General features: G+C 38.3%; 1 long non-coding RNA gene across 1 annotated transcript; it reads left to right on the plus strand.

The window, feature by feature from the left end:
- Positions 1-6: 6 nt before the first annotated feature.
- LOC125484159 lies at positions 7-5,461 on the plus strand. The gene is made up of 4 exons (XR_007263002.1): positions 7-406; positions 2,602-2,646; positions 4,183-4,325; positions 5,325-5,461. It is a non-coding gene; the product is annotated as an uncharacterized LOC125484159 (long non-coding RNA).
- The last annotated feature ends 12,406 nt before the right edge of the window (positions 5,462-17,867 follow it).

Here is a 17,867-nt window from a genome sequence, read left to right on the forward strand (position 1 = left end):
CTGCTCCTATGATGCTGCTTGGCCTGCTGTGTTCATCCAGCCCTGCACCTTGTTGTCTCGGATTCTCCAGCATCTGCAGTTCCTACTATCTCTGATTCGTTGTAACTAGGTTGTAGCTAGTCTGGTCCAAAGGCCTGATGTTAATCCCCTGCTGTTCATTGACTAAATCCTTCGAAATTGCAGTTGAAATATAATTGTTCCAGTTCAGCTACAGGAAGCTCGTCTCAGGAATTCAGTTTTCAGTTGCAATCACTTAGGTCAGGTCAGGCTTGATATAGATCCCATTGAACTCAAGTTAGACTTCAGTTTCAAGACAGTGAGCATTCTTGATTAATACTACTGCTGCTTAATGACTGGCTGAAATTGATGAAACGTGGAAAACATTGGATTATTAATCAAGATACAGGTAAAATCACATTATGTCAAAATTAACACGTATACCAGGCCTTTTTACAAAATATTTTGGTGTTGCTTTCTCAGTAATGTTATATTTGCACAATACCAGTATACTTCCAATATTTCTGAAATGCTGAAAAAGCACCAGAGTTCTCACTGAATCAATTGACAATGCCTGATTCCCAACATCATACAAGTAACAATCTGAAAAGCAGCCCATTTAAGTTTTAACTTAATATAGTTTATTACAATTAACTTCTTGTTCATTGCTTAAGAGGAAATAAACCACTACTTGAACGGGGTACTATATTTGCACATTTTATGTTAAGAGCTGCTACTGCTAACAATCCCCATGTTTAATCTGAAGCTTCTTTTTTCTTAAAAAGGAAGTGGGTTTGAATCTGTTCCAAGTTGCTTCTGGAAAATACTGGCAAATACAACAACAAAAGAAAGCAAAATAAGTGCAATTTTGCAACAAACGGATTTCCTCTCTAGTTGTGATAATGATGAAGCAGTCTTTGTTGACTCTAACTGTTTCTGCTGGGCAACAAAGCAGGATATGATTGATCTCCATTTTTACCATTCAATATTCCGATAGCAAGTAATCAATAAATCATGATTTGATAGCTTAAAGTGATGATCTTTCTTCCTTATCTCTATATATTTGGGACAAGAACACCAACAAATAATGACTCGGAATCCAGTTATTCAGTAAGTGCACTGCTTACTGTAGTGCACAAACCAGGAAGTTCCCAGTTGCATTTGTGGTCTAATCACATTCAAGGCAGCATTGCTGCACTGTGATTAATATTGGCGTTCCCAGGGCTGAAAAATCAGCTAGGATTCCTGCTCCCAAAACTGTTTATAGAATAGGTTTGCTGAATAGTACACGTATGTAATCATAAAGAGCCAGGAAGGCACTAGCTCAAAAAGCAGCAACACAGCTGCCAAAAACATGAAGGAAGAATAGAAAATGCTGGAAACAACATGTGGCCAGGCCTAATGGAGGGATATGTTTCAGGTGCAAACCCTTCATCCAACTTTTGTTGAATTTTCATAACCCCTCTGATCTTTTCCTTTGTGACACAAAACAATTTTATCCTCCTTGGCTCTACATGAATTATTTCCATTTGACATGATGATCAGCTCTTGTTCCAGGGGATTCACTTCTTTCTTCAGTTTCTTTAGATCCTTCTTTTTAAGCTCCTATGGTCTTGATCTTGTGCCCAAGTTGGTTGCCCTACTTTTCCCATTCCTTTCACTTATTCTAATCTTCCTGCCTCGTTCCAATCCTGACGTCATCGTCAGACTCTTTGATAAAACAAACACTACGTCTTTTTAAAAGAAACCAACTACTAAAATGAGGTTTAACACTAACTATCTGTAATATTCTATTAATGAATAGTAAAGCACTAACTTGAACAGCAAGCCAACGAGTCACCATCTGTTATCATCCTCTTCAAATTGTTGAAATTGTTCTCATTTTGGAAAATTTCCTGTTTAGATTTTAGCTTAGTTGTCATAATCCATAATTGAAACACTTGACAGAAATCATTTCAAAGATTAATATTTGATGAAGGGCTGGTTAGGTAATGTATTAGAGAGCTGCCACGCCTGTAAAACCATATCTCAGCACTAAATACAACCCATACTGCCAATAACATCCAAAGGTTAAATGGCCATAGCATTTGAGATGATACATACTACATGGCACAAAGAAAACAACAATGTAACCAATAAAACTGAAATGTATTTCAAAGAATGTAAATACATTTGCAAGTGAAGTTGGAACTATAAAGTTTCACCAGAGTAAACACTAGTTAGATTTTCTATTATATTTTTCTTTAATTCAAACTTAAGATGTGTGTAATGGTAAAATCATATATATTAGCCATCTCCAATTATCTTAAGATGGTGATCAGTTTTCTCTTTGAACTCTTTTTAATGTATTGATAGGATATGGGTGCCACTGGTTAAGTCAACATTTATTGCCCATCATTAATTACCCTTGAAAAGGTGGTGTTGAGCTGCTTTCTTGAACTGCTGAAGTAATTGCGGTGTCGAACATTGCAGTGCTGTTAGGAAATTGACCCAATAATAATGAAGGAATGGCGGTAATATAAGTCAAAATAAGGATGATTTGTAGCTTCAATAGGAAGTTGAGGTGACGGTTTCCCTATTTATCTGTTGCCCTTGTCCTTCTAGGTGGCAGAGATCACAAGTTTGGAAGGTGGTATTGAAGGAGCCTTGGTAAGTTAGCGTAGTGCATCTAGTAGATTGTACACTCTACTACTACTGTGTGTTCGTACTGGACAGGTGCTAATCAAGTGGGCTGCACTGTCCTGTGCTATTGACTGCATTTATCAAGGCAAGTGGACAGCATTCCATCAAATCTTGACTCGTAGCTGCTGGAAAACATTAGGAATTCAGAGGGTGAGTTACTTGCTTCAGGATTCCTAGCCTATGATCTGCCCTTTAAGCCACAGTATTTATATGGCTAGTTCAGTTCAGTTTCTGATTTATTTAGGATTTTAATAATGGGGAATTCAGCAATGATAAAGCCATTAAAGTTCAAAGGGTAATGATCAGATTCTCTCTTGTTGAAGTTAGGCATTGCCTGTTATTTGTGTTACATGCTAATTCTCAGCCAAAGTCTGGATGTTTTCCAGGTCTTGTTATATATAGAAGCCACTGCTTCATTATCTGAGAAGTCGTGAATGGTGATAATTGTCTAATCATCAGGGAAAATCCCACTTCTACCCTTATGATAGAGGGACAGTCATTGATGATGCAACTGAAGATAGTTGGGTTCATAAGGAACTTCAGGAATGCTTACAGTGACGTCTTTGAAATGGGATGATTAACCTCCAGCAACCACAACCATCTTCCTTTGTGCTAGGTATGACCACAACCTGCGGAGAGATTTCCCCCAATTCCCATTGACTCCAGTTTTGTTAAGGCTCTTTGGTATCATACACTGTAAAATGCATGATGTCAAGGTCAATTCTAATTCCCCTTACGGAGTTCAGTTCCTTGTTCATTTTTGGACCAAGGCTCTAATGAGGTCAGGAGCTGGATGATCCTAGTAGAACCAAAGCCAAGCATCAGTGAACAGTTTATTCCTTGGCAAGTGTTGGATGAGCCTCCAATTATGTAAAGACTGAGCCCCACTATCGCTGGTTGTGCAAATTAAACATTCAATGACCATTAACATCCCCTAATTGTTCCTAACCAGACTTTACTAATAACAGATTTTGGACACAAAGTTCATAATTTAAATAAAATTAACAGTCTATTATAAATAACATTAGCAGAATATAGATAAACAACGTAATTCAATTAATATTTACAAATTAAAGCCCAATTTTCTTTGATTGTCATCCTTACTTTCACACAGACAGAAAGGCAGACAGAATCAGTTACAGGATAAATTAGAAAAGAAAAGAATTGTAATTTGCCAGTTCAATAAACAGTATCAAATGATAGATACAAGGTCTTCATTAAATTCTTGTACAATGGGATGTTCACAGGCAAGTAGAACTGTATATCTTGCTTGAATTCTAAAGCCACTGGTTAATGCAAACAGTTTGTATTATTTCTCACAGACTGGGATTCTTTCTTCAGAACATTTAACAACTTGATAACTAAACCGAGGGAGAGCAAAACAAAAGACGCTTTCAACATCATTCTGTCTCCTGCTGAGCTCCGTCAAAACTGGCTCTCTTTCTCTCAGTTCTGAAGAAGGGTCACCGACCCAAAACGTTAACTCTGATTTTTTCTTCACAGATGCTGCCAGACCTGCTGAGCTTCCATTCTCTGTGGTTGGCTCATTGGCACTCGGGCTCCCTTGATTGACAATTCAACATCCAACTAGCTGCCAGCCCTGAGCATAGCAACCACTCAGTGCCGATTCGATGACAGTGTCCTTAGTTAAGTAATTAAATTCTATTGCTTTCTAGGCCATATTCCAACAGAAAATAACTTCTATTGATCTTTTTTAAAACAAGGTGCTGTTCAAAGTTAAATTCTTAATTGCAAATCACATAGTTCCAAACAAAAAAACAAAAATAAAACAACAATAGTGATGGTCTCTACAATAGCATTGTTGATGGCCCTTTCTTTGTTGATGATTGAGAATAGATTGATCCGATAGTAATGGGGCAAGTTGAAATTGTCTCACTTTAAAAAAAATGTTTTTTTCCTAATCAACCTAGCTTAGAAAAAATCTAATCTTATGACACATCTCCATAGCAAGTGGACTTGAACATGAAGCTCCTGGGCAGGAAGTAGGGAAACTACCACTACACCAAAACACCCCCTTGGCCTCTTTACATTGACTAGCTGTTTATAGGCAATTTTGTACATGACTGAGTGAATGTGTTAGATCAGCTGGTTTAGGAGTGCAGCCAGATCTGCAGCACAAATTTTCTGCATTGTTGTCAGAATGTAGTCAGGCCCCATAGCCATTGCAAGTATCCAGTGCCTTCAGCTGTTCTTGATATCATGTGGACCGATCTCCTGCACCCTTATTTAAACTGCTACAATCCTGGTACTACCCATGCTCCAACAATGATATTAAAAATTTCCAGAGCTTGTCCTGTGAAGACGAAGAACTGGACTTAATTATCCCAGTGAAAATAGTGTTTCAATCATCTTGACATTACCGTCCTTCTCCATGGCAGAGATTTATCGAGTTTCAAGGTTTTGTGCAAGTAAGCTTTATTGGTTGCTGCAATACATCTTTTGGATAGAAGATACTGCAATTATAGTACACCCTCGACTTGGGGGTTGGTAGAGGGAAGAGGGGGCGGGAATGGTTACAATTTCTAAAAATTGCTTTGTCCTTCATTATTTTGAACTTCCCAACCACTTTGTTGCAGCCATCCCACCCAGAAATGTAGCTAATAGATTGCTTTGCACCTCAACAGTTGTGACTGGAGTGAAGGACTGCAGATTAGTCGATGAATAGGCCCACTCCTGACTTCTTGCTGAAGATGATGGCTCTTGATGAAACAGCTGAAGATATTTGGGTTTGCAACCAAATCCTGAGGTACAATAAATAGCCTCTGACAATTATGTCCATCTTTTCCTTGTATCAGTAAAAGACTCTAGCTACTAGAGGGTTTTCCTTATCACACCCATTGACGTCACTCTTTCTAAGGCTCCTCAGTGGTATTTTTGTTTGAATGCTCCCTGGATGTCAACAGCAGATAACATAGAAATTAATCAACTGATTAACATAGCAAGTGTAATCCCATTCTAATCAGGTTCAATATTTTCCAGTAGCAGTCTCTGAATAGTGAAAGGAATAATATATTATAACTAAAATAAACAAGGGAGCAGAATAAGTTTTATATGAATCTGTAGAAATGTTCACTCAGAAGGAATCCCAGTGCAATTAATATTTAAATATTCTCTCATGAGGTAGCAACATATCTCAAACTTTGAGGGGTGTTTCAGCAGGTAAGGAGAGGCAAATTCAAGTGCACGCAAGGAGGTATGTTGCCAAAAATGAGGTTAAGTTAGGATACTGATAAATGTTGCTACCTTGTACTAGAGTAATAAGTTCATGCTAGACTCTTGCAGATTGTCTGTCTGAAATCAGCTGACTCAGCCTACAATGGACAGTAAACCCAGTTTTTTTTTTGTGTATGTCTACATTATTCACTGTGCATTGCACTTATCAACTGGAAGCTAAAAAAAAAATTAGCAGAAAGCCACAAAACCACAGCTTGATATTCACACTGCTGTGCAAATTCTCCTGACAGCTAACATGATAACTTAAACTGATTCTTCAGAGCCAGTTGCTCCAAGAAATTGAGCCTGTCTCCAAACATTCCATGACAAAGCAACAGCAACTCTTTAAACAACAGTATCTTTCTTCTAAAGCATTACTTATCCCCTTTTGAAACTCAGATAACCACTCTGATATCACAATGTGGTTTGCAAGAAAGCTGCACTGCTAAAAAATCTAGCCTAATGCGTTCAGCTCAGGATACCTGCCTCAAACTGGCTTGAACACTTTGATCAAGTGATATTTAATGATCTAAAAGATACTAAACTGCAGTTCTGTATTATAATCCTGATTAACAAAAACACACATAGTCATGCCATTATGCAGAACGTTTTACACATTATATCATTTTACACCTTTTAAGAATCAGAATGCATCGACCTTAAAACAGTGAATATGAAAACAAATCAAGGAAACTGCTTATCTATTAGATGAATCTGCGGGCTATGCTTGTTTAGAAAGGTAGAAAAGGCTGAAACCCTTGCTTTTCAGTTATTCTCAGAATTGTCAAATTTATTGGGGTTTTTAAACCAGGTAGCAGGAGGCAGCATGTGCATGGGAGTTAGGCCCCTCACTTGAGTGACATATGTTGGGATCCAGCTCTCATCCCATTCTCACTTCCAGTTTCACCTGAATAGGTTTGCAGACAAGTAGGTAACACCATCTTGGAACTGTTCAGTAACTCTCTAAGATATTCAAATTGGTCATTAATTGCTGCTTTAATCAACTATTCCAGCTTTAACTGCCTGCACATTTATGTCCCAAACTGTCAGCAACTTACTAAAGTCACTAGGTGGGTACACGCAAGGAATAGTATTTCAGTGAAACCAACAGGTTTTGATCAATGAAATTGAAGAGCTGCAACCATGGCAAGAGACTACTGCTCACAGCACACCTTCTCAGAAAGTACATTCACAACTTGAAAGATGATTGCCAACTTCTTTGAAGTCAATTTGCCTGTCTTGCACTTCATTCATCTTGATCTGAACTTCCCTGTTGTCAAACTTCACTAGAGCACGGGAGCAGCTTGAACAGTTCTATCTTCTATCTCTGATAAGGATCAAAAGCAGCAACACCAACCGCACCAGCAGTAGCAGGAAAAATGCCACCAGCAATACCAGTTGGCTTCTCCATGCTGCTCCACAGGGCAGAGGGGAGAGACACACACACACCAGGATTGAAAGAGACAAGACTAGGTCTACAGAGAGAGGATGTACTATAGCCCTTCATTTGGGCTATACTACATTAGGAAGCTTAAAACATCAAGTTGGGTCACTGGAAACTCTCTTCTGCAACCTACGTAAGGCCCAAGATCATAAAGTATAGATACCCATAATTAAACATAATGGATGAGGTCTAATCAATGCTTTGTAAAGATTCAGCAAAACATTATCATTTATGTACTCTATTTCTATATTTATAGAGGCAAAAATTCCACGTGAGTTTCTAAACAGTCTTGGATCATAGAATCCCTACAGTGTGGAAGGAGGTCATTCAACCCATCAGGTCCACACTGACCCTCTGAACAGCATCCCACCCAGACCCAGTCCCATCACTGTATCCTGTAACCCCACATCTACCACAGCCAATCCACCTAACCTACTCATCTTTGGACTGGGTGATGAAACTGGACTACCCAGAGGAAACCCATACAGATGCAGGGAGAATGTGCAGACTCCACACAGACAGTAGTCCAAGGCAGGAATTGAACCTGGGCCCCTGGAACTGTGAAGCAGCAGCGCTAACTACTGAGCCATTATGGTACCCTCTATTCCTGAATCTCACTTTATAATTAGACCCTTTAAACTGCATTACCCTTCCTGAAAATGTATCATTTCACATTTGCATTAAATTTCATCTGATAATTGTCTTCCCATTCACAAACAGTTTATGTTCTCCCAAAGTTTATTGCTATCCTCTTGTTCACTACAGTTCTAGGTTTCTTGTCCTCCAAAAACTTCAAAGTTCAAGTTAATAATTCTACATATGTCAAAAAGAAAAATTATCCTATTAACCCATGGAAACATCACATATAATTCCTCTGGTCTAAAAATCAAATGCTCACCATTACTTGGTTTTCTATCCTCTAAGCAATGTCATTTGCTGCCATTATCCCTTTATTCCCAAGGACTCTAATTTTGTGAACAAGTATGTTTGTGCAATAAAAACTCCTCCACAATTTAAGAAAGATGACAATAAGAACATAAGAAACAGGAGCAGGAGTAGGCCATTCGGCCCATTGAGCCTGCTCCTCCATTCAATAAAGATCATGGCTGAACTTTTCGTGGACTCAGCTCAACTTGCTCGCCTGCTCGCCCAAACCCAAATTACTTAGCTATCTATCTATCTTTGCCTTAAAAACATTCAACGAGGTAGGCTCAACTGCTTCAGTGGGCAAGGAATTCCACAGATTCACAACGCTTTGAGTGAAGAAGTTCCTCCTCAACTCAGTCTTAAATTTTCTCCCCATTATTTTGAAGGCTATGTCCTCTAATTCTAGTTTTACCCGCCAGTGGAAACAACTCCCTGCTTCTATCTTATCTATTCCCTCCATAATTTTGTTTCCATAAGATCCTGCCTCTCAATCTTCTAAATTCCAATGAGTATCGTCCCAGTCTACTCAATCTCTCCTTATAACTCTCTTAATTCCAGAATAAACCGAGCAAACCGTCTCTGCATGCCTACGAAAGGAAAACAGAAAACTATACACCAGTTAGCCTGACATCTGTCGTCGAGAAATTATTAGAGCTCTTAATTTAAATTAGGGTAACAACACTTTGAAACATTCCAATTGAGCAGAGAGCCAGCATGGATTTATGGTAGACCATGCCTGACAAATTTGATTTTTTTTAAAAAACTGGCTAAAGTATGAGACAAGGATGTTAATGGATGTTATTCATGCCAACTGTCATTTGCATAAAAGATTTAGTTTAAGGTGAAGCTCATGAAACTCAATGCAAATTATTGCCCTGGTAAAGAAATTGGTTGGGCGGCAGGAAACAAAGATCAAAGAACAATACAGCACAGGAACAGGCCCTTTGGCCCTCCAAGTCTGCGCCAACACATTTTGCCCTTCCGTACTAAAACTGTCTTCTATTCCCTTCCTATTCATGTATTTGCCAGGTGTTTCTTGAAAGCAGCTATTGAGTCTGCTTCCACCACCTCCTCTGGCAGCATGTTCCAGGCACTCAACATATCTTTTAAACTCCCCCCACCACCCCACACCCCTGGACCTTGAATCTGTGTCCCCTCGTAATTGACTCCTCCACTGTGGGGAAACACCTCAGATTTTCCACTCTATCTATGCCATTCACAATCTTTTAAACTTCTATCATGTCACCCCCTCAACTTCCCACTTTCCTGTGAAAACAAACCCACTCGATCCAACCTTTCTTCGTAGCTAAAATCCCCCATACCAGGCAACAGGCTGGTAAACCTTTTGTGCACCCTCTCCAAAGCATCCACATCCTCTGGCAGTGTGGTGACCAGAACTGTACACAATATTCCAAGTGTGGCCTAACTAATGTACTACAAAGCTGCAGCATATCTTGTCTATACTTTTACTCAATGCCCCTTCCAATGATGGCAAGCATGCCATAACCCTTTTTACTACCTTATCTACCTGCGCTGCCACCTTCAGTGATCTGTGGACCAGCACACCCAGATCCCTCTGCATATCAATAATCCTAAGGGTTTATAATTTCTACCCGTACCTGACCTTTGTGACCTTCCAAAATGCATCACCTCACATTTGTCCAGATTAAACTCCATCTGCTATTTTTCTGTCATTGCCTCCAACTGGTCAATATCCTGCTGTATCCTCTGACAATCCTCCTCACTATCTGCTACTCCACCAATCTTTGTATTGTCTGCAAACTTACTAATTAGACCAGCTACATTTTCCTCTAAATCATTTTTGTAGCCTACAAACAGCACTGATCCCTGTGGAACACCACTAGACACAACCCTCTATTTCGAAAAGCATCCTTCCACTGCTACCGTCTGTCTCCTATGACTAAGCCAGTTCTGTATCCATCTTGCCAGCTCACCCTGATACCATGTGACCTCACCTTTTGTACCAGTCTGCAATGAGAGACCTTATCAAAGGTTTTACTAAAGTCCATATGGACAACACCAACCGCTTTTCCCTCAATCATCTTCGTCACCTCCTCAAACGTCTTGATTAAATTAGTGAGACATGACCTGTCCCGCACAAAGGCATGCTGTCTATTGCTAATAAGTCCATTTGCTTCTAAATGCATGTGGGTCATGTCCCTGAGAATCTTTCCCGATAATTTCCCTACCATCAACACGAGGCTCACAGGCCTGTAATTTCCTAGGTTATCGCTGCTACTCTTCTTAAACAATTGGAAATTTTCCAGTCTTCTGGGACCTCACCTGTGGCCAAAGAGGATACAAAGATGTCTGTCAACGCTCCAACAATTTGTTCTCTTGCCTCCCTCAATATTCTGAGACAGATTCCATCAGGACCTAGGGCCTTACCTACCTTAATACTTTTTAAGATGCACACATTTCTTCCTTTTTGATAGCAACTTCGCTAAGAAATTTATCACTACCTTCCCTGAGATTATCCTCCACCAACACCAGTGTACAGATATTGAGTTGGGCCTTAACAATTCACGACACTTGATAACAACTTTAGTGAAGAGTTAGAAGTGATATAAGCAGTGTTGTAAACAGTGAAAATGGAAGGATAATAATTGCGTTGAAATAATACAATAAGTGATGAGAGTCAGACCTTTTGGTTTCCAAGGTATTGTGGCAGAATGTGTGCTATTCATGGTTTTTCCAACATTATGAACAGGACTACAGTAGTATTACATCTGGTGAGTTTGAACATTTGTATCACTGAGGAAGGCCAAGGCAACAAATAACCAAGACGGCATTGATAGCAAAGCAATTATATCAATTTCCAGGATCAAATCTTACTCGTGATTTTCCATGCATTTCAAGTTGGGAGCCTTCAAAGGAGAAGCATCTGGTTTCTATACTTCATGTGCCAGCTTAGTAATTAAGAAGACAAATTCAATAGCATGTGGCTCTAAGAGAAAGTTGTTGGACGGGTGTGAGAGAATGGTTATTAGCAGAAAAGAATTCAATTTACATTCTTCATGCCCAATTGCCAAACCTTGGTGCCACTCACCCTACACCATTCAATGTTACACACAGATAAACTCCAGTTAGATTATTAGGTGGATTTAATCTGCGACTATAACGCTTTTCTAGTACGAACTGCAAGAGGTCAATTGCAAACTACAATATTACATATATGTGTGTACTTTATGCAACAGGTCTAGGATATTCCACTTTAGAGTTGGCATTCAAATACAACAACAAAACAAAACTTCTCTGCAGATGAATGCAGTAAAGGTACTGCCAAATTATGAAACACATAAAGTCTCGAATTTGGCGTAGGCTGGATGAGAGGTCTCTTACTCCTGACCACCATGCACTATGCATTCTTTTCCTGCTCTCAGAATAAACATTATAGAACTAAGGTGGGAGTGCTACTAGTAACTGTTATTACAAGAGCAAATATGTAATCATAGTGATAGAGTCATATAGCACCGAAATAGGCCCTTCAGTCCAACCAGTCCATGCCAAACATAATCCAAAACTAAACTAGTCCCACCTGCCTGCTCCTGACCCATATCCCTCCAAACCTTTCCTCTTCATGTACTTATCCGAGTGTCTTTTAAACATGGTAACTGTGCTCTCATCCACCACTTCCTCAGGAAGTTCATTCCACACACAAACCACACTCTTTAAACAAAAACACAAGGGGCAAATTTTTTACATTGTTCTCCTCTCACCTTAAAAATATGCTCCCCCTAGATTTGAAATACCCCAACATAGGGAAAAGACGCCACTAGTAACACCAATTTTACCCCTCATGATTTTATAAACCTCTATAAGGTCACCTCGCAACCTTCTATGCTCCAGTGAAAAAAGCCCCAGCCTATCTAGCCTTTCTTTATAACTCAAACATTCCATACCCAGTAACATCCTGGTAAATGTCTTCTAAATCCTCTCTAGCTTAATAATATCCTTCCTATAACAGGGTGACCAGAACTGGACACAGTACTCCAGAACAGGCCTCACCAATGTTCTGTACAACCTAAACTTGATTTCCCAACTCCTACACTCAAAGGACTGGGCAACAAAGGCGAGTGTGCTAAATAACTTTTTAACCACCCTGTCTATATGTGATGCCAACTTCAAAGAATTATGTACTTGAACCCCTAGGTCCCTCTGTTCTACAACACCAGTACAGAAAAGGGATAAAAATTATGAGTCAATGTTCAAATGTGTTGTTTAAATACCACAGCACTTTCTACTCACTGTAAAATTTATACAATATTATAGTTCATCACATTTTAAAACGGAAAACTACTCAGTATTCCAGGTTCATGTTACTATTCCAGTTTCTGTAGTTGGCTTGTGCCACTGAATGATAGCATTGTAATTTTAAATGGTGACTTATTCAACAGTTTTCTGTGTTACGTTAGCTTCAAATGGTGCTTGCAGAGCAAAAAGCTTTACAAAAGAAATTAAGAAGAAGTTAAAGTAACAGCCACAAAGCTACTGCCTTTTGTAAAGAGACTTCATACGTTTTAAAGTAGAGGTGAAAAAAGGAGATACCTGACAGAGTGCACGTTGAATATGCTATCCAAAATTGCACTGCATTACTCTCTACTTAATTTGTTCTTCCTATGGTTATCACAATAACATATAACAGTAACCACACCAATTCTTTACCTAGTGAATACTCAATTTAAAATATTTGAAATCAATAATTTATATGTCTAGTAGTATGTATGATTAGTCCTAGGGTTATAGAAGCAACCAAAAATAAAGAAAAAGCGTTAGGTTAATAAATGTGTCAAGTTCAAAACTTTCACAATGCTTTCAGTTTCGTTGAAGGTCATTAACATGAAATGATTCCATGTTTCCCTCCGCAGATATTACCTTCCGAGAGCATTTCCAGCATCTGCTGTTTTACTTACAATAATATTTCTGTTCCAACTTCTGCTCCTGCATGCACTCAGATATAAGCCTTGGGCAATAGCTGCTTTCTGGTTCCTAAAACAAATAGTCATTCTTTATATGTGACTTTAAGTGTAGAATAACACCAATAAGGAAGAGGAGGCGGCTTTTTGGCCCCTTGACCCTGCTCTGACTTTCAATGGGATCATGGCTGATCTGACATTCTCTGTTCACTTTCCTACATTTTTCCCACAACTTTTGATTCCCCTATTGATCAAGAATCTATCTATACTTAAATATACACAAGCGCTCTGCATGCACAGGTCTCTGTGGCAAGGAGTTCCAAAGACTTTCAACCCTTACAGAAGAAACTCCTTCGCACTTCACCCCTTTATTCTGAGACTTCATCCTAGTGCTAGACTCTGCCATGAGGGGAAACATCTCTCAGCATTCACCATGTCAAGTTTCTTAAGAATCCTGTATGCTTCAATGAGATCACCTCTCATTCTTCTAAAACTCCAGTGAGTAGAGTACCAACCTGTTTAGCCTTTGTTCATAAGAAAATCTCTTCATACCAGGGATAACCTAGTGAACCTTCTCTGCACTGCCTCCAATGAAGTATCTTTCCTTAAATAAGGGGACCAAAACTGCTCACAGTACTCCAGATGTGGTTTCACCAGCATCTTGTACAGTTGCAATAAGACTTCCATACTCTTGTATTCCAACCTCTTTGAAATAAGGGGCAAAATTCTTGAGTTAAATACTGTTTTGTTCTCCTTTCAAATGAACTTCACATTTTCATGTTGGCAGGTTATAAGCTGATTCCAAATCCAAAACTTCCTCCAGCCCTCATAACCAATATTAATACGTGTGCTTTCCAGCATAGATTATTGACGAGGTATTAAAATCTGATTGGTTAGGAGGGCATAATAAAGGGCCACAGATTTCTTTATGCTTCATTGATGTCCTGGCAGAGATCAGCTAATATAGCACAAATCAAGGATCGAACCTTATTATTTCCTTTCTCTTGAGAAATGCAAGGTCCAAGACAGAAGTTTTAACACAAGATTTGTATCCAATATTTGTTCTAATTATGAACTCAATGTCACAAAAATATTTAATGTACTAATGGGTTATTTCCAATTAGTTCTCAAATCTTTATAATAACTAATGTCTGTTATGCTTTTATTCTCATCAAAGGCTTTTTTGTAGTATCAGCTGTCAGATAGTCACTTGCAATTAGAGCTGACAGTCCTGTCCATCACATTATTCATGCTCTCTTATTGACCCCACCTCAGATGTTTTCAGCTGTTGGCAGAAAACCTTTCCTGATCTGGGAGGTCCTTTCCCAAAATCCAGTATGATCCTACACTGTGTAGATGAGACAAATAAAAGCATTCTTGGGTATATTTTAAGAATTTGAAGTAACTATTGAAGTGAATATTCATGGCTCAACATATGAGGAAACAGGTGTTGCCCAGAGCTCAATCTTTAAACAGAGAAAAAAAAAATGAGATGAGCATGTGAAGATTGGATTTTGAAGGAATTGAGCAGAATAGTTAAATAGCAATCAGACTGTAATGGATTTAACATGCTTTTATGTTGGGTCATATGTCCCCCAGATGTTCCAGTTTAGTCTAATTTGAGTCAAACAAGTTTTAACAAAGCTGAACTCGGTCATGTTCAGAACAAAAAGCTAGCAGCAGCAGTAATAATTGTAATAGTCTTCAAAAAAGTGGTGTGACTGCTAAGGATGACAAAATATAATGTACTATATAAACATCTGCTATTGATCAGAAACTCTTTTCTTCGTTTATTTGCTACATACATAATACTTGATAGGGGCTACCCTTTTGAGGTGAAAAGGCATTTACACCTTGGTTTATCACCATATTTCTCCCCTTATTTTCATGTAACTACAGCCACCAGTGACCTATTCCTAAGTCTCCACCAAGACCTCTAAACTCACCCTATAGTCCTTCCTGATTTTGTTGTCCCTTCCATTTAGAGCAACTGTCACGAGTCAGATCAGGAACTCAATGGCATCACACCTTTCTGCACATTTCTTAATGTGGCACATTATCAATGAGATCAGAAAAGTATGTAGAATTGTAAATATGCTATTTCTAAAGCATCATCAATGACAGAAAGATTTGTAAAATTGTAGTTGCATGTGTGCATCTCAGCCTTTGTAGGTTATAATGTTGTCTAAACCACGCACTATTGCTCAGTTAAACCAATATTATTGACTTACAATAACTACTGTAAAAATAGCTGTAACATTTTAAGTATTACCCAGCAGAATTGTCAACTTGTAATATTTTTGATATCTAAACAGGATGATGGTTAGAACAGTCTAAATGGTTTTCTAACAATCTCGTTTACGTGGATATTAAATGAAACATTGGGGAAAACACGACGGCCCATCAGTCGTAAGCATGACCTTCATCAGTTGTAAGCTTCATCAAGGATGACTTTTATTCAATGCACTTAGCAGTGGTATTGAGAGACCAGCAGATGAGGAACATCAGATTCAAATTGGTAACTTTATCTTGCAGCACAGCAGGCCAGACTTTATCAGCTTTGAGAGATCATTGAACTGTCTTTGTGCTTTCTTCCTCCCTGTCTGATTCAATATGGAGCAGTCAGAAATACACAAAGGTTCCAAAATGGTAGAATTAATTCCTTATGTTTATAAACCAAAAGAAAAAGTTGAAATATAAACGGAAAATGCTGGATATACTCAGCAGGGTAGGCAGCATCTATGGAGAGAGAAGCTAAGTTAACATTTCAGGATCATTGGTGGTAGTTTAAAAAACGTAAATTCCTCATGACTAAGTCAAGGTACAGTTTTACTGAGCTCATAAGCAAATTGTCTTTGCTACTTGAAAGGGATACTTTGAATCAAAACATTTAAATAAAATATATGTACATACATTGGAAAAGAAAGTTCAAAGGAACGAAAGGCACAAAAAGTCTGCTATTGATGTGCAACAAGCTGTAATTTTAACTGGCAAGCTGTTGCATCTGGTGCTTGGACAGACAGCTGCTCATGTCACATTAGCAGTGTGTCTTGGACAGCAGATTTTTGTGTTGTAAATCATAGTCGAGTTGGCAGTATTATACACTGGAATACTTTGATCTGGTATCCACATTCAACAAGGAATGTCAATGCCAAGGGATTTTATTTTCCCAGACCACAGTTATGTCTTCAGAAAATAAGCTGCATATTTAGCCGTCATTTCTCAATACCAAACTTAAAGAACTGTGCTGAAATTCATTAGGAAAAAATATATTTCATTTGTAACATTTGTGTAAACTGCTAATGAATAGTGAGCTTAATTCACTCATTGTGTTTTACCAGAAGAAAATACAAATACATAGCACTAAATATTGCACGCCGGTGAAAGACAACTGATCGAATGACTGAAAAGCAATTATTTTTTAAATTACAATTAATACCTGACTTGCATTCTATCATGGAGGTAAAAGTGTAAACCTTTTCCTTGCATTTGTATAGGCTCAAGAAAACAAATATTTAAATAATAAACAGGTGAGCAACTTTTCATCTCACTAATATTACAAGATCAGTAAATCCAAGACATTCCAACAATAATACAATAAAACATATAAGTACACCACAATACAGTAGTACTTAACTTGAAGAAAATGCAACTTTGCCTTTCATTATAAATCCTGATTAAAAAATAAATCAAATGTCCGAAGTATTATTTAATCCAATTTCAATGAAGAGATTGTGTTTCCCAACAGTTACAAGATTATAAGGAATTAGAGGAGGAGTTGTGGCTCAGTCTATCAAACTTCCCCAATATTCGGTAACGTCATTGCAAATCTAATACTAGTCTTACTTGCACTGTCCCATGTACCCTTAGATTCCTTTGTGGATCAAAACTCTAACTCAGTGTTGAACATATTGAATGCGTCAGTCTCCACAGCTTTCTAGGGAACAGAATTCCAAAGACTAACAACCCTCTTGAGATAAGGAATTATTTGTTACCCCATCTCAAATAGGACAGCCCTCAATTTGAAACTCTGCCTAATTCTAGATTTGCCCTATGAGGGAAACCATCTTCTCACCATCAACTCTTATCATGTCACTTCAGAATTTTTTTTATGTTTCAATGAGATCTTCGAAACTCCAATGAGTATAGGGCCAACTTGCTCAAACTTTCCTGAAAGTCTCTGTAAAGTTTCTCTTGCCTAAAGTTTTACTGAAACCCTTTCTTCCCAGGAATCAGCTTCGTGACTCCCTCCGAACGGTTTCCAATACATCTATATTCTTCCTTAAAAGGAAACCAAAAAGTACACTGGACACCATGTATTCGCATCAATTCCACTACAGTTGTAGCAAAACTTTCCTAATTTTATATTTCATTCATCTTTCAATAAAGGTCCACATCCCATTTCCTTGCCTTATTACTTGATGTAACTACATGCTAACATTTTGTGACTAATGTACAAAGACACCCAGATCCTTCTGTATTGCAGCATTCTGCAGTCATTCTTTTTAAATAATATCCAGCTTTTCTACATACACCTCTTGGCAAAATGATAATTTCACATGTAATCGTATTGTACTCCATCTGCCAAATTTTTGCCCATTCACTCAGCAATCCTCCTTTGGACATTCCTTGTATTTTACTACTTT

The sequence above is a fragment of the Rhincodon typus genome, chromosome 10 (genome assembly GCF_021869965.1).
Source record: "Rhincodon typus isolate 14 chromosome 10, sRhiTyp1.1, whole genome shotgun sequence".
NCBI classification, from domain to species: Eukaryota; Metazoa; Chordata; class Chondrichthyes; order Orectolobiformes; family Rhincodontidae; genus Rhincodon; species Rhincodon typus.